The sequence below is a fragment of the Oryzias latipes genome, chromosome 7, assembly GCF_002234675.1.
Source record: "Oryzias latipes chromosome 7, ASM223467v1".
NCBI lineage: Eukaryota > Metazoa > Chordata > Actinopteri > Beloniformes > Adrianichthyidae > Oryzias > Oryzias latipes.
In genome coordinates, this window is record NC_019865.2 from 8,697,446 (window position 1) to 8,720,634 (window position 23,189).

Sequence of the window (23,189 nt, forward strand, 5' to 3'; positions counted from 1 at the left end):
CACAAAGAGGCAACATAGAAAAGTATTTACTCTGAAATGAATTTAACTTGGTTCAAAGTAAATTTAGTCAAGCTAGGATGTGAAATTCTCTTTATGGCTATGGGGCCTTTTCAAATGACTGGATAAGTGTTTCAATTTAAAACTACGACAAATTAACCTTTGTTTTTTTAATATTATTCCTATATGTTTTGCCCATTTAAACTCAGACTAGGAGGAAAGCCCCAACAATCATCCATCCACCAATTTTCCACATTGCTTTAATGCATTTCGGGGTCACGGGGTTGCTGGAGCCTAACCCAGCTACTGTTGGGCGAAGGCGGGGTACACCCTCTGCGATTTGCCATTTCATCGCAGGGTCGCCCTACCAACTGTTCAGGTAGAAAAAAAACCACAAGGAATGCAATAATTCACTTTCTCCTGATTCAGTTCAAACCTCATTTTTGGGTCACAGTTTTGTTTTGGTTTGACATGATTTGTGTATTACAAAAAAAGAAGTAAAAACTAATAAAAATGAAAACAAAACTTTTTTTTAAATTTGCCAATCAAATAACAGTTAAGTAATACCATTCAGTTGGCGTACACCAAGCATGGTGTAATATAAAAAAATAATAAATTATATATCCTTCTAAATTTAGCACAATGCATGTGTTTGACACGTAAACATAGTGATATACATTGGGAATGCAACAAATCGGTTTACTGGTGGAACATACGGTACGATTTTAAACAGAATTGTGACAACCCTAAAACATATATATATGAAATTATATATGACATATCGCATGATGCGCATAGCGCATCAATCAATATTTTTATCATCAGAAACGTTTAAAATTATGCAAGCTAATCTCTGAAAATAATTAATGTATATTAAACTGTTCTTGTGTTCATTTCCAGGCGTAGACTTCAAGGGGCCTTTGATTTTTTGCCCTGTGTGAATCTAAAATGCTATGAATTTTCTTTAACAGCAGAATTCTGCCTCTATACTTATGTGCAGCTTAAGCAATGTGAAATGAGGGTATATCATGAGGGGAAAAAAAAGCTACACAAAGAAAGATGTGATTTCCTTTAGTCATAAAGCAAGCAGGACCACTGTTTACTTATGATTTATCATTGTGTCAGCATGGTATCTACAGCTCATCAGCAGGTAACTAAGTCTTTGTCACACCTTGATTATCAAAGAGAAACCTAAATACCTGTAAAACTATAAACACTAAAGCTGCTTGGAGCTTCTTACATCATTACTTTAATATAAACTCACTGCACCTTAAAATGCAACAAAATGTTCTGGTTACTCGACTCTTGGCTGGCGGAAGATATAATGCGAGCATCTGCAGCATTTGTATTCACTATAGCACATGGGTTTAGACCTCTAGGTTGAATGAAGCTTTGTCAGATATAATGTTTTGGAAAAAGATGTCAGTTCAAGAGGCATAAAAAATGAAATGAACCAAAATATTGGAAATCTGTGAGTGTCTTCTCAACCAGGTCAAATGTAACCTATTTTTTTCTGTGTGTTGTGCTGAAATCGCAGCACAAATGTATGTTTGATGGAAAATTGGAGTCAAAGGGCAAAATGCTGGCTGGACCCTTTTTTTTCCCAAAGGAGGACCTAAGTCTGCATGAGTTAGCAGAACAAGGAAAAAAAATGTGGGGAAAGTGATGCAGCCCATGTGCACCATAAACAAGCGGGGATTAACCCTTGTGCTATCCTAGGCACTTTGACGTTGGGTGTTGGGTCATCTAGACCCACTAGACAGTGCTCTGAACCTTTTTTCTTCAATGATTTGTGATCTTCACTGGTGTCCATGGATTACATGAAATCTTTCCACCATTATCCACCTTTGTCATGGTAGGGAGAACACATCAATGTAAGGGTGGGGTCATCTAAGATAGCACAAGGGGTAAAAACTGAAAACAAAAACTGAAGTACTGAAGTGAGGGGAAATAGAAAGCAGCAAATAATTTTAAGTAAACAAACATACAAAAAGAAAAAGGGTGGAATGTAGCAGAAACTTTCAAGGTATGACTGGAGTAGGAGGTAGGTCAATGGAGGATGCCAAGAACAAAGAAAGACAGAGCACAGAGCACGGTTCATCCAGAGTATGATGTCCAGCATTACAACTGGGGAAAATTTGTCTTTTTTTAATCGCTAAGATGGATAACCATTCTTATGTGACAAGAAAGATGTTCCTAAACGAGGAAAGAGAATTAAAGTTTTGCATTTTGCAACATGACATTCATCAGGGATTTATTGTGCAAAGTTGGGGTGTGTTCTCTATAGGTATACCGATCTCCTTAGATCCTTAAACAACATATTTTCAGCATCAACAGAACATCTCTGCATTGCAAAGAAAACTCCTGCCAAAACTTTGCTAGTACATTCCCAACTATCCGGTTTTTATTCTTTTTTTGCAGCTTTTTTCAATCAGGTCGTTGGTTCTGTTGCAACTCCTTCTCAATGAAATTTTAAATTAGAAGGTATTGGATCTGACAGCTTGTTCTCTTTTCGAACCGGCCCCAAATTGATCAAATACCTTTTATTCCTTAAGCTCTGGTACCTCTAAATCTCATATTGGATCTTTTATTCATGTCTTCTGTTTAGTGAGTCTCTTTTACCTTTCTACCTCAATATATGGGCATCAGAAGAAGAATAGAAAAAAAAATACACCAGTGACTTCGGCACTACAAAGACTTCAAAATTTATAGATGCCATGGTCATTAATCAAAGTTGACTGGAGTAAATGTTTCACAGGTCAGCCATACATTTTCGCAAATTTTTTGTAGAGTACAAAATGTTTTAAGAGGGCTCAAACTGTTTTTACTTTCTACATCATTCAAATAAATGGATTGCTTTAAATCCCAATGAAAATTGTGTTTTTGGCCTTTTTAACATGTTCTTGTGGCATTTTTCTCAAGATGGAGGACATATATGAAGAAAATTTAGATCAAAATTACATTTCTGAGTATTTCTTTATTCAAATCATGGAAAACGGTAATCATGGTCAATCATGGTAAATCAGGAGCAGACTAAAAAAATGCAGTTGGAAAAAGTTTGTATGTGTGATGTAGAAGCTATTATGGTAAGCCACAACCTTCCTTCTCTGCTCCATTCTGATGCATCCACTTGTAAACAAATAGATCCATGTACGTCTTGGTTTTCCTCGTCAGAACTGGCATCTGGCTCAAAACTCTACAGCTGGATAGATACCATATTGCTCGCCATTTTTGTAGCACTGGTAATGTTAGGTTGGGGTGTGAGGAGCTGTAAGCTAGCGTGAGAGAGTATAAACAATGGATTGATGAATGCAGGCTTCCTCCCTGCCAACAGTCCCACCCATAACTCCGGCAAATCTCTAGTGAACTCCTGCCACCCTGCAGAAACTATTTCCCCGAAAACTACAGATTTTTTATTTTGGCTAAATAATAATAATAATAATGGATTGGATTTATCTGCGCTTTTCAAGACACCCAAAGCGCTTACATTGTGTCCATTATTCATTCACTCCTCATTCATACTTGGTGATGGTAAGCTACGGTTGTAGCCACAGCTGCCCTGGGGCAGACTGACAGAGGCGTGGCTGCCATTTCGCGCCTACGGCCCCTCTGACTATCACCGGGACCATTCATGCACATTCACACACCAGTGGAGCCACACTGGAGGCAAGGAGGGTGAAGTGTCTTGCCCAAGGACACAACAACATTTTGGCTGGTGGGAGCGGGGATCGAACCGCCAACCCTTCGATCATTGGACGACCCGCTCAACCACCTGAGCCACTGTCGCCCCAAGACAGCCTAAAGACAGCATTATCATAATTAAAAGACAACTGGGAAAGCTTTCTATATAAATTAATAGATGATTAGTATGGGACTTTATCATTTAAAAACACAAATGAAACTTGTAATTAATTTTAATTTCATTTCAATTTATTTAATTTCTAATTTCTTTTTAATCACTTGTTACGCAAAAACTGTTTTCATAACCCACCATTGGCAATTCGATTCAAAATTTAAACCAATTTGGTAGTTTAGCAGGAATACCAGTTTGTCTTCATATCACTGGATGATGGTGATTGCCACTATGACTTTACTAAAACACAGAGGATCCAACAAAAGTGCTACGTGACTTACATATAATGTGTACAACGCTTGCGTGCAACATTTGCAGTAAGGGTCCAGTACTTACACTTCACTAATGACCAGAGTGTGGCTTAAGGGAACCATACAACAGACGTCCCCTGAAGTAGCGGTATGAGCCTTAAGGGAACTGCAAGAAAACCTGCACTCCTCTCATAAGATGCAGTCACTCTTCTCTATGATCCTCCACAGTCACAGACAAACCATGAACTTGCCCCACCCGTACGGGTCACCCCCCTTATACAGGTGCATGTGACTAAGGCTTAAGTTTGAAGTACAAGTTCAGGAGAAGAAGGAAAAAGTGGTAAACCTTTGAGCTAAAAGCTTTTTTGACTCTTAGCATAGTATTTGAAGAAAACTAATCAGAGAGGTTATACAAGAAAGATGTGAAGGAGTAAGTTTACAGTATATTCTCTAAATCAGTGTTTTTCAACCTTTTTTGAGCCACGGCACACTTTAAAGGCCCGTACACACCGGAACGAATATTCGCCAGGCGTTATTCGCCAGGCGTTATTCGCCACGTTTTTTGTGTTCACACCCAGGCGATTTTCGCTGACGGTGAGCCGAGCGAACATGCAATTTCATTCCCTGACATTAGATGGCGCTTAATGTAAACAGAAATACTCCTGTACACAAGGTGGCGCTGCGCAACTTTACGATTCTTAAAGTCGCTTTTCACTCAGAAGAAGAGAGCAAGTATTTACGCGCTTGTCAGAATAATACAAAGAAAACATGAATATTTCAAGCATCAGTAGCTCCAACTGGTACTTGGTAAGGGAATATTTTAGAATGTCCGTCATTATTTCTTTGCGGCAGTGTAGACGCTACTTGGCGTCTATCTTCTTCGCTGGTATGTGTGCTCAGCAAGGCAGTTTTGTGTTTGAGCGCCCCCAAGTTGTGTTTTACTGTAACTTCAGAAGCTCCAGACACGTGTGCAAATTCTCATTGGTCGAATAGATTTCGACGCGACGCGTCGAGAAAAAAAAACGAACCCGAGGCGTTTTTTTTTTTTGACGCTTTGGCGCGTGGCGTTTTTTCGCGTCGGTGTGAGCACTCTCATTGGTGCCCTTTGTTTAGTCACGAGGCGTTAAACGTCGGCGAAAATCGCCGGTGAAATTCGTCCCGGTGTGAACAGGCCTTAACCCTGACAAAAATCCCGCGGCACACCAGCATCCTAAAAAAAAAAAAAAAAAACAGCAGAAATTCATGGTCTGTATCGATCGACAGCCCCCCCCCCCCCCCGCGCGCGCAATCTCTCGTGGATTTTTGTGATAATTGTGGCAGAAAAAGCAGGAAGTTGCGGCTGTTTTTTTCTAAGAGATGAACCACCAGCTAAAGACGAGCTCTAGCTGGTATTTTTGTTAGAACTGAGCGACTTTATCAGCAGAATTAAGAACAAGGAAGTGAAGACTTTAACCACTTCTGATTGGTCAGACTGATGACATGTGATTAAGTCTTCAAGAATGATTGGCGGAGACAGTTAAAGGGGCGGGACTTTTCCTTAAAGTTATAGCTGCAGCTCAATCGCGGTACCGTCATTCTTATAAAAATGTCTTTAATAGAATTAAATAAACACAAAGAAAAAGTAATTTTAAGATCTTTTATATTCCTAACTCTTCAGTGTTTTATCAGGGCCTGTTTGGATGAACAAACAGCTGATTTTCTGGAGATGGAAAATGTTTTTAGATCAGTTAATGAGGGCAATTTCTCCACGGCGCACTTGACCATCTCCCACAGCACACTAGTGTGTCGCGGCACACTGGTTGAAAAACACTGCTCTAAATCAAGGAAGTTAGAAACATGAACTTCGGTTTTGATCTGTGATCCTTTTTGTTGTTGTCACATGCAAGAACACACACACACTGCCTCACATCAAGAAGTCAAAAATGTAAGTTTTTATTTTTTTTTTTGATCAGACACAGCCAAGGAGTTTAAAATTACATCTTGATGTAGTTTCTTTGTGGGAGAATGTGATTCAATGAAATGATAAAGCTACAAGACCTTCATAGAAACAGCAGAAGAGCTGCTTGCACAACTGTTAAAAATCTGACAAAATAACCCATCCTTAAGTTTTACTAGAATCCCATTACCTTGATAAAATCACAACACTATTCCATATAAAGAGGCTAACAATTTCAAAGCTTGAACGTTGTTGCACTCAAAGCACATCCCCTCAGTTGAACCGTTTTATGACTCAGGGTGGTGTTATTTAGGGTCTGACAAATGACAGACTCATGTCAGGCGGATATAAAACCTATAACTAGAAAATAAGCTCATTCTGTGGTATAATTGTTGCATTCCAGTGTACCAGGGAAACCAGCCTTCAGCTTGTTATTACCCAAGTAGAGAGGGATATGGGGCCTCAAAGTTAGAGAAGGAAAACAGGGCTGGATGAATGCCAAACTCGGAAGGAGATAGCAAGAGATATTCCTCACTTTTAATTAACCATTTCAGAAGGAGACTGGTATTAGTGATTAGTGGATAATTAAAAGCTAAAGCATTTTTCTCACAAAAACTTAATTAGCATGGTAACTGCATCTATATCTATTCATGTTTATAAAATATAGAAGATCAATGATTGAAAAAAGGATGCCACAAACCTCTAAAAACTATTATAAGTAAAGCTAATGTATAGAAGAGTCTACAGAAGTAACTTTATGGTGAGAAAACTACATTTTGACTTTGTTAACTAATGCATTTATTTAGTAAATTAGAGGGAAACAAAAGGGAAACAAGTTTCAAGGACGGGCTGTTTTCTAGACTAAAGTACTATGCTATACATTGGCTGCATAAATGGAAATGCATAAAAAAAAAGGTCTTATAAAAAGGAGTTGGTGCTAAATTTTGGTACAGAAAAATTATGCAACACAATAATTTTACTATTTATTCCATGATAACTAAAGAAACATTCCACCAAAAATAATTTTGGGGGGATTTCTTTTGGCCAGAATCCCTTCTTTTTTAAAGAATTGTCAGCATTACTTAGACCTGCAAAGCTGCATCCTAACAGACCACAAAGTTGATGAAACTATTTCCTTATGAATAGAACTGTAAAAAATGGAGATGTCTTGCAATGAGAATACTTTTTTTTAAGTGCGTCTCAAGACACACAAGGACAACAAGGAATGTGTAGTTCAATGTTTTTTCACAGACACGTTTCAACACAAATACCTTAAACCCAGTGCAAAATACAGCAGCTGAGTGTGGAGGATGAGGGATTCTTTTGTTCCCAAAAACCTAAAAGTCAGTCAAAGTTTTGCATTTACTTCGACACAAAGTAAAAGATTCTTTAGCTCCTTACCTGAACTTTCCAACTGGTAAAAAGCTTTTTACACTCCATTATGTTCTGCATTAACCTGAATTTGGAAACCAAGTTTGAGGAAGTGGAATGATCAGCCCTCAACCACAGTGTTTTAAATTTAAGTCACACCCACTCAGAAAACATCACTGAAGCCAGTGTCCATCTGGTCCAAGGTATGGCTCTTTTGGTAGCTGTGTTTGCACATGTGCTATTCCGGGGTATTCCCAGTGATATCACAGCCACGATAGCCAAAACAAAGAACAGTCTTAAGTTCTTTGTTTTGGGGGCAGCATTTACTTGTATTTGGTGCGAGACATGGTATGGCTTGTGTACGTCATCTAAAAGTACCTAAATATTTCTACAGTAAAGACATTACAGTTTTAACCCTTTAACACCAGAGCTTTAGCTCCAGTGTTGACGCTCTTTTAAATACCATACTTCTTTGACAGTTTATGCAATTGATGTAATTCCAACAGATTCCAAAGCGGGAAAAAACAGCCTTTTCTCTGCTTTAGCATCCGTTGGAATTAAACTAGTTGTAGTTAAATACTCAAAGTCTTACAGTCGTTTAAAGAGTGTTATTTGCCGTCGCCGGTGACAGCTCCGGTGCTAAAGAGTTAACTTCCTTCCCGTTACATTGGAAAAATACAAGTTATTTTTTACTTTGATTACTTTGAGCATCAGACATAAACATAGAAATTCCTCTAAAATGCAGCAGGAGGAGGTTGTAGTATATTGTTGCCCAGATACTGTCAGAACTTCCCAGTTACTTCAGTCATGGGTTGCACTATTCTCCCATTCATTAGGCCGAGTTCTACCCCTACCCCTACCCCTCCGGCATCTCCCTACCCCTCCAATTGTAGGGACATTTGGAGCTGGTGGTGTCTGGGTGGTGTTTTTTTAAGGGGAAGCCGTAGTGACTTAAGACTGAATGTCCCTCGGGTGCTCGAGGAGAAACACATTGCTTTATGTGGGTATGCTCTGAAGCACAGACGTTTACATTTAAATGTAAGTAATGACTTTTTGTTTCTGCATGAATTTTTAAAATTATAAAACCAATGCTATACGTTTTCCAAGAGCTGGTGGCTACGCACTAACGTAGCTCACCGGCGTCTATTCATGACGTCATCGAAGGATAGCATCATCCGAATTTGAAGACACTATTTTTCTATAACTCTCCGCTTGGAGGGATAAATGTAGGGGTAGGGAGAAGCAAGCTGTAGGGGTAGGGAAAGAATTCTGATTTGCCCTTAGTCGAGGGGCCGGTGCTGTGACACCCCTTTGCAAGGCGACGCAGGGTCAGACTCAGTACCCAGGCAAGGCGCCAAAGCAACCACAGCTACCAAAAAAGCCATACTTTGGAGCTAAATGGATCTGGCACAGCCTTACAGATGACATAAAAATAGACCATTCGTTTAGAGTGCGCCCTATAGTGCACAAAATACGGCAGTTATTTTTTTTACCTTAATTGATTGCATAACTGTGCTTAAAAACCTAAGATTTTAATGAAGTCCATCCCCAATCTAACCCTAAACGCAACCTTCAGCTTAGTTTTTTGAGAAAGTTACCCCCTCAACAAAAACTAAATGCTGGATTTTACACAAAAAGAAAGAAAAACCAACAGAAAACACAAAAAAGGAACACATCTGCACCATATATAATGGTCTAGCATGGCATGCAAATGTGGAATATTCAGGCACATATAGGAGCTTTGTATGTGTTACTTAGTAACAAGAGAATAAACAGAGGAAACACTGAAAAAGAACAGAAAAAAAGTATTTTGCACTTTCCCAGTCACCTCTATCAGACTTGTTTAAAATGGATCTCTTGAATATACAGACGACAGGCGCACAGAAACACTGAGACATGCAGCTGCAGACTAAAGCACCGTGCATTGAAACACAGACATGTGTACTTCATTTGCCATACATAAAAAACACTGTTTGAAAGGTGAGCACAAAAGAGGGATGAACAACCTCACTGCAGCCACAGAAACATAATGTGTGCCCCCCCCCCCTCCATGTCAGCAGCCCCCCCCAACTGACAAAAGAAAGTACATTGGACACTGAGCATCAAGCACAGCTGTCCTCATAAGAGAAACTCAAAAGAAAAGGACTGGAGTCGGAATAATGGCCTGATGATTCATCAGGTGATCCTCTGTGGCATGTTGTGGTCTGCCAAAGGCCAACAGAAAAAGGCCACCATGGCACTGGCGCCCTTCACAATGTCATATTAGGCCTCGCTAATTTGCAGACAATTAGCTTGGCTGTGAGGGCTTCTCAAGCGAGCCGGGCAGGCAGCACAGGCTGAAACAAGCCATCTGCTGAATGTAAAAGGTCTAAACTGAATTCCTCAAATGGGAAATAACTGGCAGACCTTCGGATTTTCCAACCTTTCTTTTACAATCGAAGCGACACAATAAAGCGAAGCCTACAAAATCAAGCAGTTTTCTGTCTTTGTAAAATAAAATGTAAAAATTAACCCCAAAAAATAAACAAATAAGAGAAAAATGGTAAAAATCACAAAACCCCGGTGTGAATTTCTGTTAGTTCACCAGAAGAAGCAAAAATCGAAACAAAACAACCCAAGGGCGAAAGAGCAATGCACGTCTTTTTTTACCGCCTTGTTTTAAAGTGTCATCTTGTTTGACAAAGGACCACCGTGGGAGGAAATTACAAAAGGCATTTCATATCAGGACAGACAGAGCATGCTGTGTTTGTAAAAAACCTGTGGAAAATATGAAGCCCAACAGCTGAGAAAAGAGGCAGTGTCTCCATTTTATGTTTTTAAATAGATATATTGGTGGTACATTTTATTCCCAAAAATTGAGACAGTAGGTTTAAGATTGTACAAAAACACCCTGACGTCTGAGGAACTTCAATTATTTTAGCCATTTTCATCAAAAATAAAATCAACTAGAATGTTCCCAACTCAGATTATTTTTTTCTTTTTTTTTTTTCTTTTTTTTCTCTAACTTGTCCTGTCCAACAGCTGGGCAGACAGATGAGAGCTGAGGGCCTCTTGTGTTGGACAGATTTTACTTTAACAAGAGGGGTTATTAATCTTCAGACAAACCAAAGGTATGTCTGAATAAACCCCTTTTGTAATTGAGGCCAAACTTTATTAATTTCAATCATGTCTGAAAATCTTTGGTGTTGGACCGGACGGAAAAGGAAAGAGGGGAAGAAGAGAGAGGGACGATAGAGAGAGGGGGGGTAGGGGGTGATAATAGGAGGGGAAGGGGGAATCAGACCATGAAGCAGCATAAAGCAACAAGTTTACTGGTTGTTAATCATTATGGTAAGGTTCAAATGTAGTACAATAAGGGCGTAGCCTGTCCACACACACACTCAAATGTTATAAACACACCTGCTAGCTGCAAAAATTGTCCACCTGTCGATATGTATACAAAACAGATAGTGTTCACACGCATACTTATGCCTTAAAACCAACTAGTGTGAAATATTTCAGTCATTCAGTCATGCAAACTGTTAGTGCAAAGGTGAGCTAACACCTGTGCTCAGGTGAGTGTTTATGTTCTTCTAAAATGGATGGTGGAACGTGGAAAGAAGGAGGGAGAGTGCCCAGCCATCCCCACCCCAAGACCCCCACCGCAGCAGCAGCGGCAGCCGGAATCCCCCCAACGCCACACGGGAACCGGCAGGGAACAACCGCCGCCCGGGCGACCAAGCCCGCCACCCAGGCCAGGGCCAGCAGGACCGCCGCAAGGCCCCCAGAGCCAGAGAGCAGGGAGGCACGGAGGGAGAGAGAGCGCCGCCCCAGCCCAACCAGGAGAGCAGCCCCCCCGGCCCCACCGGAGAAGGACGCCCACAGCCCCAGATGAGCACCCCACCACCACCCAGGAGTTCCGGGCATCCCCCCGCCCCAACCCCAGGTACGAGCCAGGACCCCCCAAGGGAGACCCGCTCCGCACTCCAGGCAGCCATCCGCCCGGCCCACGGTTGGTCCAGGGAGGAGCGAGGCAGGGGCCCGCCGCCCCCGCCCAAGAGGGGGGAACCCCGGGGAAAAAAGAGGGCCCACATGGGGTGTTGTAAATATGGCCCGACCAGGCTCGGCCACAGTTGGAAATTTGGCGGGGCCCAGCGCTCAGGAGCAAGGACCAGAACCCACCCCCCAGGGACACGAACACTCCCGGCTCAGATGTAATGTGAACCCCCCCGCCGCGCGGAGAGAGCACCGCCGGGCCCAGCAAGCCGGCACCCCGGGGACACGGCCGCCGTCGCAAAGGGGCCCGTACCCCCCACCAGGGAAGAGGCAGGGGACAGATGGTCCTAGGTCCCACCTTCCTTGCAAAATGTGTGTGCGTGTATGTGTGTTTGAGAGGGTGTGTGTGTGCATGTGTGTGTGTTTATGTTGGAATGTATATATTGAGGGGGGAGGGGTGTGTGTGCTAAGGGGGGTGCAGTTAAAATTGGCGGGTAGGGCACTGAGGGGACATCTCCTGATTACTCACAGTGACGTCCCCTCACCCTCCCCACCAAGGGACCCTAAATGTCTAAGGTGTGGTTAAAATTGGCGGGTAGGGTTCTAGGAGGACATCCGCTGCTTGCTGGCAGTGATGTCCAAGCACCCCCCCTACCAAGGGCCCTACATGTCTAAGGTGCAAATAAAACCGAAAGAGGGGGGGCCCACTCCATACGGCAACCATAGGAGGGGGGCCACTGCCTAGTAACCCCCCCCCCCCCCCCCCCCCCCCCCCAAAGCTCATCGCAGGCTAAGCCCCCCACCCCCTCACCCTATTATGAGGTTATATGAGGAAGGGGGTAAGTTGGGGACAGCTGGTAGACTGTCCCCCGGTGGTCAAACAGCTGTCCCCCCCCCCCCCCCCCCCCCAGCAAGGCTCCCAACCGGAGGCTCCCAACTCAGATTAGCTAAACTTTCACCATATGTGAAAGAAAAAAAAACGTGAAATTTATGGTTTCCCTCAATCTCTTCTATAGCTGAATAGTTTTGGGTTGTCAAACTGTTCCTGTTCGAAGGCAAAGCCAAAGTGGGTAAATTTAAAGCTAATTTGGTGACAGCAGGCTAAAACATCTCCTCCTCCAGTCACCACTAATTGAACCCATCAGAAAATAACCAGCACAGCAACGTCATGAAAAATCCTACTGCCATATAGACCAGGGGTGTGCAAACTACGGCCCGCGGGCTGGATCCATGTTTGGTCCGGCCCACTGAACAATATCAGAGACCCCTGTTTTTTTATTTATATCTGGCGAGACCATCAAGACCCGCATGGACGTGACATTTTATTCCACCCTTCTGCAGTCTGTGCTCCAACCGGAAACCCTGTAAAACAGTGTTTTTCAACCAGTGTACCGTGGGAAATTGCCCTCATTGACTGATCTAAAAACATTTACCGTCTCCAGGATATCAGCTCTTTGTTCATCCAAACAGGCCCTGATAAAACACAGAGTAGTTAGGAAAATGAAAGATCATAAGACATTTTTATTTGTTTTTATTTGATTCTATTAAAGACACTTTGTTAAGAATGACAGTACCGCGATTTAGCCGTAGCTTCAGTTCTGTTTTATGAAAAGTCCCTCCCCTTTAACTGTCTCCACCAATCATTCTTGGAGGCTCAATCACAAGTCATCAGTCTGACCGACTGAAGTGGCTAAAGTCTTCACTTCCTTGTTCTGATTCTGCTCATAAAGTCGCTCAGTTCCAACAAAAATACCAGCTAAAGCTCATCTTTAGCGGTGCAGCTTTCCAGAGAATCCGGTATCAGACCGTGGAGCAAGAGAACAAAACAATGAACCTCAGAGACGCGAGTCTCTCTGCATTCGGCGGCTGTTTGCAATACATCTCCCATGATGCATTGGGTTAAAGTGACAGCGTCTCAGCGCACAATGAGTCATCCTTGTTAAACGTCTTGAAACCACAACGAACACAAATCAAACAGTTTTTAAACCTTTTGACATAACAGCTGCAGCTGAACATTTTCACTCCATGAGCTCACCGAGCCGTCTACAACCTTAATATTTTGACCTGTACAGGTTTGCCCATTTTTCACCCGCAGGCAGCCCAGCCCGTCCCTGCTCGTAGGGGCCGATATGACTATGGCTTAAGCTGAGTGCATTGTATTCACCATCAGACTCTTTTTCCCTTATGAATGCCAGATGATAAACTATCTTACATATATTAACCCAAGCACGTTTGATTTTAGGGTTTAAAAACTATTTAAAAAAATGAACAAAATTGGTCAAAAACTGCTTGTGCTTCCTGGTCGTAACTCGTGTAGAGTGGGGCTTGTGGCCTTGGGTGAAGAGGAACATAAAACTGGTGTACTAGGGCTACAGTGGGCTCAAGAAAACAGGTGGTGTTCTTTCAGACACAGAAGAACAAACTTCCAGACATGGTACAGGGTAGAGAAGAATATTTCACCGATGCTAAAAAAGAATAAAAATATACAGGAAAAATGCATGATGCTTTCTGTTTGCATTCCAATAGTAACTCCCCTCCATTTTATTTCCATGGAAAAAACAGATGAAAATAGCATGCAGGCTCATCACACCAGATAGTTTTAAAAGCTTCGACAAGCTCCATAAACAAAATCACTTGTGCATTCATGTGCTCCTAATTTCAGCTTTTTTCTTGTTATAGATCAGTGCCAGTTATGAAGGAAGCTCCTCATCATTACCTCCTAAAAGAAAAAAAGCTTTCTTTCGCAAACAATATGATTTCTTTCTGCACAAGTCGCACACAAAAAAACACAACCAAGCAAAAGTGCATGATTACAGATAGCCCTATTCTTTTCTGAACGCATTTAAATGTGAGACACCGTGTCTGGATGTACCAGCCATCCGGATTCTGCTCCTGCAAAGTGAAGCCGGTTCTGGTTTTTGTGTGGTTTATATGACTGCGTTGTCCTGGTTTCAACTCCACCGTTCCTGCACTGTCACATTATCATACAGAGCAGACGGAGTGCGTGTGCTGGGTAGTAAAACTCTCCTCTGCTTTCTGACAGCACCCCACCCCCCACCCCTACTTCCCGCCTCCTCCCATCTCATCTCCTGCTGGGCTCCATAAGAGTAATCTGCAGACTGCACACGTACACTGCTTACCTGAGCGGGGATCTCTCTGTGGGTCTATGAGCTTCTGTGTATGTGTGCGTGCACTTATGGTAGAATGTGAAAGAAAGTGAAAGCATTGAAACATCATATGATGTGTTTTCTAAAAACTTAAGATCAGATAACTCGGGAAACAGATTTTGGTGAGCACTTGTAATGTTTATGTCAGTGTCAGCCAACAATGTTCGCAAGATCGTCTCTGTGTCTGTATTGTACTGTATACAGCTGACAGCAATCACCTGGAATGGAGCACACCAAACTTATGTAACTTTTCTGTTGTGACTGGTTACAAACATGTTCTGGTGTGTCAAGTTGGGTCTTGAAGGTAACTTTCAAAGACTTTTAGTACACGTCATTTGATTAACTGGCTTTCTTGATTTTTGTTTCTATGGTAAAGTGTAGTTTGGAGTCCATCCATCTTCCTCCGCTTATCCGGGACCGGGTCCGGGGACAGCAGTCTAAGCAAAGATGCCCAGACTCAATTATCTTTTGATCTATTGTGAAATAGATGGAGCTTTAGCCCCAGTGTAAAAGCAGCTGTAAAATGAGCTTTAGCTCCAGGGTGTGTATTTTTGACTACTGTAACATTTTAAGTGTTTATGCCATGAACGCAATTCCAGCGGATTCTGAAGAAGGGAAAGCCGCATTGGACTGATACGCAACACATTACAGTAGTGAAGTGCTTACACAATCTACGTAAATCAACCAATTGAAAAGCTTATGAAAAGCGGTTTTGCACCAATATTTATCGATGCACAGCAGATATTAAAAGCCGCTTTTCTCCCAATCAGAATCAGCTGATTCCCATTGATCGCGTAAACGGTTGAATAGTTGAAGCATGTCAAAAGAGGGTTTATTATTCAGCCGTTTCCAGTGACATCTCCGATCTCCGAGTTAACGTAGAAGCTGTCTTTCCAAACTGAGACTCAAAACTCAAATTCTAGATTCTATCGACTGCAACCATAATAATGATGGGTCAACCCAGAAAAATCCTGTTTTTGGTTAAATCACAAAAAAATCTGAATGAAAACATATTGCACACAAAAAAGAAAAGTAAAAAAAAACAAATTAAAAAAACAACCAAAAACCTAAACAGTCTTTGGTTGCAGTGTGTATCAGATAATGCAAAAGTTATTTAAAGTTATGAAAAACATGTATTTATAGCTGTGGTCCCACGTGCACCTTTCATTACTACCAATCTTCGAAGAGACCCTATCAGAATCATTTAAGATTGCTGTTCAACATATTTATGGGTTGCCTTTAGTGAAAAGCATCCTAACTCAGTGCTCTTTATTTGGCAGAACCGCTTTCGCAATAGCAACACGGACAAATGGACATGTGAAAAGAAAACCAAAGTGCCATCAGCGAAGAGCCTTAATGGTCTGACTAGAATGCAACCATACACACAAATCAATGCTTCTTGCAGTATAATTATGGGTTACTAAAACATCCTAGCACTGCAATATAACACTCAGGAGAATGCAGTCATGACCTGCAGAGAGAAAAAGCCAGAATGGTCTCAGTAACCCTTATTCCCTCTCTGCCAACACAAAACTAATTGTTTGAATCCTACATTCAGCTAAGGAACTCTGCCAACACAACCTGGCTCATATCATAACCTTTTTGTCTCTGCTTCTGGCATGCATCTGTGTTTAGGAAGCAGTGTGTTGAAGATTACAGATGAAGAACAAAGACTCTGAAAGGAAAAAATAAGAGAGGGCAGGAATGAGTGACAGAAAGAGTGACGGAGAGGAAAGAAGTTTCGATGGAGTGCAAGTGCTTGGGAGATGAAGACAGAAAGTGAAAGGAAAGAGAAATAATGAGAGAAGCGGAAAAATGTTCCTGCTCTCGGAGAGATGAATTGGTTGATGGTTTGTAGACAGCCTTTTCGGAGCATCAGAGGAAGGACTATATCCATCCTCCTCCTCACTAATAAGCCAGAGAATCCCCCAGACACAAATGCAGGGATCTATTCATTTGTTTCCAATAACACAGCCACCTTTCTGCTTGTATTAGTGAGGATTTGCATAGCTACATTTGCATAGGAATTTAATAATGTCTTCTGAATGAGACAAAATGCAGCTGTCAATCATTCCAGGTTCACTGTATCAAATCTGCTCACTGATTCAGGTCGACTTAGCATCTCTTACCTAATGCAGGCTGTGATTGTTAAATCTTAATCATTCAATAAATAAATATCTAAATAAAGAATAGGTTTTTTTTTATCAGTTGTGGCTGCATAGTGGTGTGGTGTTTCACACTGTTGCCTCAAAGCAGGAAAGTCTCCGCTCACATCCCAGTTGGAGTTTAAATGTTTTTACATCTGTGGGTTTTTTCTCAGAATAATCAAACCGCCTTCCAACATTCAGAGACATCAACATAAGGTTGACTGGCACACGTTCAGTTTCTGTAAAGAATTGGCGCGTGGTTGTTGGTGGCCATTTTCTCAATGTGTCCTTACTCCAGACTGTTTTACATTTATTACACAATAATAAACTGTGTCATTGCAGTATTAAGCCCCAGTTTAACTAAATTCAGTTTAAGTATTGCACCGTCGCTGTAGTGGGACCTATGAAGTTCAGCTGAAAGTCCATTTTAACATTTCCAGCTGCCTGAGTAACTTCTGGAATCCTGCAACAGCCACGAATCTCACAGGAAAACTTTCATCTTAACCTATAATTAGACACCAAGAAAGCAAAGCAGTTGTGTGATATTTGGCTCTGCAGCCTACTTATAGCAACTCATGGCTTACTTGAAATTTTGAATTTTAAAGCCAGTTTAACTAAGTCTACTCCTTTTTATCTATTTATTTATTTTAGCGTATTTAAGTCCCACTGTTTTTGACATGTTCTTGCGTTTCTCTCATGATGGAGGATATATACATATAGAAAATTAAGCTTAAATTGCATTTCTGAATACTTCCAAATGCAGTGGGAAAAAGCCTGTAGTTGTGACGTAGAAGCTACAACCAGAAGGCCACAAGCTTCTTGCTCCGCTCCATTCTGATGCATCCACTTGTTGACACTTGTTTTCCTCGTCTGAGCTGACATCTGGCTCAAGGGACTGAGGGACTGGATGACGGGAAGTCAAACTTACTCCGTGCCAATAGTCCCACACATAACTTGGAGGCAAATTTCTGATGAACTGCTGCTCTGCAAAAAACTATGTCAGAGCAAACAACACAAGTTTTTTTATTTTTTCCTAAAGAGGGCATAATTATAATTAGAAGACCACTGGGAACGCTTTTACAATGATCAAAACATGGTCTAAGTGGGACTTTAAAGGGAAAAAAATCCAAATAGAACTTCTTAATCTCCTAAATTAATTGATAAACGGCTGCTCCGTTGCCTTACATGGTACAAACCTTAACCACCAGGGTTTAATGTCTTGCACAAGGACACTTCAACACATGGGCAGAAAAGTAGGGAAACAAGTTTGTGAGCCTCCGATCAGTGGTTGACCGCTCTACCTCTGCACACAGTGCCTTTGTGTTGCAGAGCGACTGGTAGTGGCAGGACCATGGCACAGTGCAGCCTGATTACAATTGTAACTGGTAGCTTTTGGGGGTATTCATTACATTGTGGTATTAATGACTAAAAGTATTTGCTCATTTGAATCCAAATCCTAGAATAATCTTTTTGGAGCTGCAGCAATACGGTTAATTGCACTCTTCTAAGCTTCACTTCCCCAGTTTGTACCTTCCATCACGGAATCACAGTGTGTTTGCTTTGAGAGGGCAAACAAACTTTGGTCTAACAAGCGTCCGGATGAATTTGGGGGATTTACTTGATTCCAGGAACCAAAGGCTTTCCACACTAAGAGGTGTTTAACCTTTTAACACCTGAGCTTTATTGCTAGGGTTGACATTATTTTGACAACTATAACTCTTCAATTGTTTATGCAATTAATCTAAACCCAGCAGATTCCGAAGCAGAGAAAAGCAGCCTTATGCAACACCTTACAGTTGTAAAACCTAAAACTTAAGCGATGTAAATCCGCTGACTCTGTGGCAGAGAAAAATGCTTTTGCTCTGTTACGCAACACTGTGAATTGATTTATTGGTTTATTTCAAGCATTATTTCAGGCATTAATTGTAGACTATACAAGAAAAAAATAAAATAAAATCACACAGATTTATCAGACTCATAAAAAAAACAAATGCACTGATTAAACAACATACAAACAAACAAACAAAGACACAAGCCACATTTGATTAATATAAAGCGTTATTAACTAAGTAGAGCATGATTAAGATATTAGTAATGTGTCGCTTATCAGCAAGCTGTTATTTTCTGCGCCAAAATCAGCTGAATTACGTTGATTGAGTAAAGAGTCAAAAAATTACAGAATGTCAAAGAGTCTGTGTTATTTAGGTGTTGCTGGTGACACTTCCGGTCACATAGAGCTTTTGCACCGCTCTCACCTGCTTGAATCATTGATTGATGGATTTCTACCGTAATTTCCGGACTATAGAGCGCACCCGATTATAAGCCGCACCTACCCATTTTCATGTATTTAACTTCTTTTGTACATACACAAGCCGCGTCTGTGTACAAGCCGCATGCATTACGCAACATGGTCAGCCTGACAAATCACGTTTAGACTCCCAAACTGAGTGCATTTCATTAACACACTGTGGGAGGAGACAGCCTTGCCTCAGACTCATGTTTTTGAATACACCCACATCTGCCAAACACCATGGACCTCTATTCTGTTCACAAGTTCCTCAGTTATGGGTTTTTTTATTTTATTTTTTTTAGGTTTTTTTTTTTTACTTATTGACAATCTAGGTATCATACATAAAATTACAAAAAATAACCATATAATCAACATTACATCCCTCAGTTATGATGAGGAAATTTACATCCGCGATCCCCCAATTCCCATGAGTCTTAGGGGCTAAAGGCGGGTCTAACCCGGCTCGCCATACTGTTGTACGTGTTTAAGAATGAGCAAGGAGCAGCAGTGGATGGAGGGGCGAACGGAAGAACAGCTCTCCTTCCGCTTGTGTCGCGGCAGCATTATGGGAGTAACAGGGCTGGTTAAAAAAACACACCAGTAAAATAAAGCAGCGGCGACTGAAAAGCACGCGCGCCTCCGCGCGGCACGTGCGTCAGAAGTTTCCTTCCACCCCTCCGTGCCCCTCCGTCACCCCTCCTGTGGTTGCCGTATGGAGTGGGCCCCCCCTCTTTCGGTTTTATTTGCACCTTAGACATGTAGGGCCCTTGGTAGGGGGGGTGCTTGGACATCACTGCCAGCAAGCAGCGGATGTCCTCCTAGCACCCTACCCGCCAATTTTAACCGCACCTTAGACATTTAGGGCCCCTTGGTGGGGAGGGTGAGGGGACGTCACTGTGAGTAATCAGGAGACGTCCCCTTAGTGCCCTACCCGCCAATTTTAACCGCACCCCCCTTAGTACACACACCCCTCCCCCCTCAATATATACATCCCAACATAAACACACACACATGCACACACACACTCTCTCAAACACACATACACGCACACACATTTTGCAAGGAAGGTGGGACCTAGGACCATCTGTCCCCTGCCTCTTCCCTGGTGGGGGGTACGGGCCCCTTTGCAACGGCGGCTGTGTCCCCGGGGTGCTGGCTTCCTGGGCCCGGCGGTGCTCTCTCCGCGCGGTGGGGGGGTTCACATTACATCTGAGCCGGGGGTGTTCGTGTCCCTGGGGGGTGGGTTCTGGTCCTTGCTCCTGAGTGCTGGGCCCCGCCAAATTTCCAACTGTGGCCGAGCCTGGTCGGGCCATATTTACAACACCCCTTGTGGGCCCTCTTTTTTCCCCGGGGTTCCCCCCTCCTGGGCGGGGGCGGCGGGCCCCTGCCTCGCTCCTCCCTGGACCAACCGTTGGCCGGGCGGATGGCTGCCTGGAGTGCGGAGTGGGTCTCCCTTGGGGGGTCCTGGCCCGTACCTGGGGTTGGGGCGGGGGGATGCCCAGAACTCCTGGGTGGTGGTGGGGTGCTCGTCTGGGGCTGTGGGCGTCCTTCTCCGGTGGGGCCCTGCGTTGGGTTCTCCCGGCGCGGCGGGGGGGCTGCTCTCCTGGTTGGGCTGGGGCGGCGCTCTCTTTCCCTCCGTGCCTCCCTGCTCTCTGGCTCTGGGGGCCTTGCGGCGGCCCTGCTGGCACTGGCCTGGGTGGCGGGCTTGGTCGCCCGGGCGGCGGTTGTTCCCTGCCGGTTCCCGTGTGGTGTTGGGGGGAATCCGGCTGCCGCTGCTGGTGCGGTGGGGGTCTTGGGGTGGGGATGGCTGGGCACTCTCCCTCCTTCTTTTCACGTTCCACCATCCATTTTAGAAGAACATAAACACTCACCTGAGCACAGGTGTCAGCTCAACAGACTGAATGACTGAAATATTTCACACTAGTTGGTTTTAAGGCATAAGTATGCGTGTGAACACTATCTGTTTTGTGTACATGTCGACAGGTGGACATTTTTGCAACTAACAAGTGTGTTTATAACATTTGAGTGTGTGTGTGGACAGGCTCCGCCCTTTTTTTTTTTTGTTTTTTTTTTACATTTGAACCTTACCATAATGATTAACAACCAGTAAACTTGTTGCTTTATGCTGCTTCATGGTCTTATCCCCTTTCCCCTCCTATTATCACCCCCTACCCCCCCTCTCTCTAACGTCCCTCTTTCTTCTTCCCCTCTTTCCTTTTCCGTCCGGTCCAACACCAAAGATTTTCAGACATGTTTGAAATTAATAAAGTTTGGCCTCAATTACAAAAGGGGTTTATTCAGACATACCTTTGGTTTGTCTGAAGATTAATAACCCCTCTTGTTAAAGTAAAATATGTCCAACCCAAGAGGCCCTCAGCTCTCATCTGTCTGCCTAGCTGTTGGACAGGACAAGTTGAAAAAAAAAAAAAAAAAAAAAAAAAGAAGTTTCCTTCCACAACAAACACTGTTGCTCCGCGGACGCCTCGAGTAAGCCCTGGCTGCAGCCTGCAGAATGGCTCGACGCCTCCGCGCTCACCCCGCGCGCTCCTTGTCTCCCCTTCCTATCTTCTCTGACACCCCTGGCCAGGGCGGCTCCAGGGAGTAGCGCTTCGTCCCCATTGCGCCGGTGGACGGAGCAAATCGTGTCTGTGCAGAGCAATCGGGCTTAATACTGTACGTTTTGTGTATGAGGGGCGGATGAGTTGTTACGTGTGGGAGCCATCAGACTGCCATCGGCCCCGCAGCTCTATGTGAACGAGCAGCAGCAGAACATGTCTCCAGCTCACACGGAGGCTGTGAGCTTTTCAAAGCAAAATTCCGCTCAATCCTTAGAAACAGTTAAAACGACCACGTCAATTTGTTTTTCCAGTCGTGTCCCGACAAAATAAAGGCTGATGTTATTCCCACATATTTACGTGCAGCCCAGCTGCAGATTGCAGCTTTTCCGTCAGCAGCTGACCGGCTTTTCCAAACCCGTTGGTGATGGTAGATTTTTTCACGCTGCCTTTAACGATTGCTTTTAACTTGAAAGCTGCATCATAATGTAGTGGCGATCACGTGCACGTTGGGTCTAATGGCACCAAAGGATTCTGGGATGCGGCCGGGCATGCGTGTTTCTTTTTGTTGAACCATGACTGAAGTGTCTAAGACCTGAACTCAAGTCCATGCTGTTTGGCTGCTTAGAGGTGTGGTGAAAAATAAATGACATGTTGCTTGGAGTTAGATAGAGAATTAGAAACCATGCACTGAGTCCAAAAGTACGTACATGGCGGCCGCCAATTAAATCCATAAACTAGCCGCGTCACTGAATAAGCCGCAGGGCTGTAAGCGCAGGAAAAAAGTAGCAGCTTATAGTCCGGAAATTACAGTAGTTATTTTCAAACAAAAAATAAAATAGTTAAATAAATGTGATAAACACAAGTGATAAAATGCTCAAAAAAGGAGTGAGTAGAGAAACAATCTTAATCTCTACCGCCAATCTTACTTTGTTTTTATGCATACACTTATATAAATATTAAACATATTATAATCGTTCAATCGACACAAAATACATTTTAAAAAATTGTTTTTAAACATGAGGCCACCAAAACAAAATCACATAGTCAAGATTGCCCGAACATTGTCCCATCAGACTTTTCCTTTTTCCAATTTATTTGTACAACATTTGTACTCATTTTAATACTCTACTCCATGTTATTCCACAACCCCACCCTACAGATGCACATACTTTTTGTGTTGTGCTTATGGTTGTTTGATTTCATTTTTCTTTCTTAGAAAATAGTCTAAGTGATGAAATGTTAACTCCCTGCTCGTCAGAAGTCAGAGCTCTGTCTCCCCCTCTGGTCACCAGTAGGAACAGTCTCCTGAGTTCTAAGTGCACTTCATCTCCCAGCAATCCCAGCGCACAGTTTCTGGATGCCACACACCTGACTCCTTTGCAATCACTCAAAGTACAATTAATTACTGTACTGAGCCTCACTCAGTGCAAAGTATTGTTTGTGCCACTCTGCTTGCATTACTGAGCGTTATATTAAGACCTGATCTTTTGATTTCCTCATCCTGTTTTGTCTCTGATTCCGTTTGCCTGTTGCCTGCCCCGAATCTCGCCTGGATCCTGACTACCCCAGTCCCTTCACTGATGATCTCATGCCTGTTATTGACTCCGGCCTGACTGATCCTGATTTAGCTTTGTGGACTTTTAA

At 42.9% G+C, this 23,189-nt stretch overlaps 1 protein-coding gene across 3 annotated transcripts in view; it reads right to left on the reverse strand.

The window, feature by feature from the left end:
* Positions 1–23,189, reverse strand: part of LOC101156973 (forkhead box protein J3) — a 76,305-nt gene that overhangs the window by 37,949 nt on the left and 15,167 nt on the right. The window lies entirely within an intron of this gene.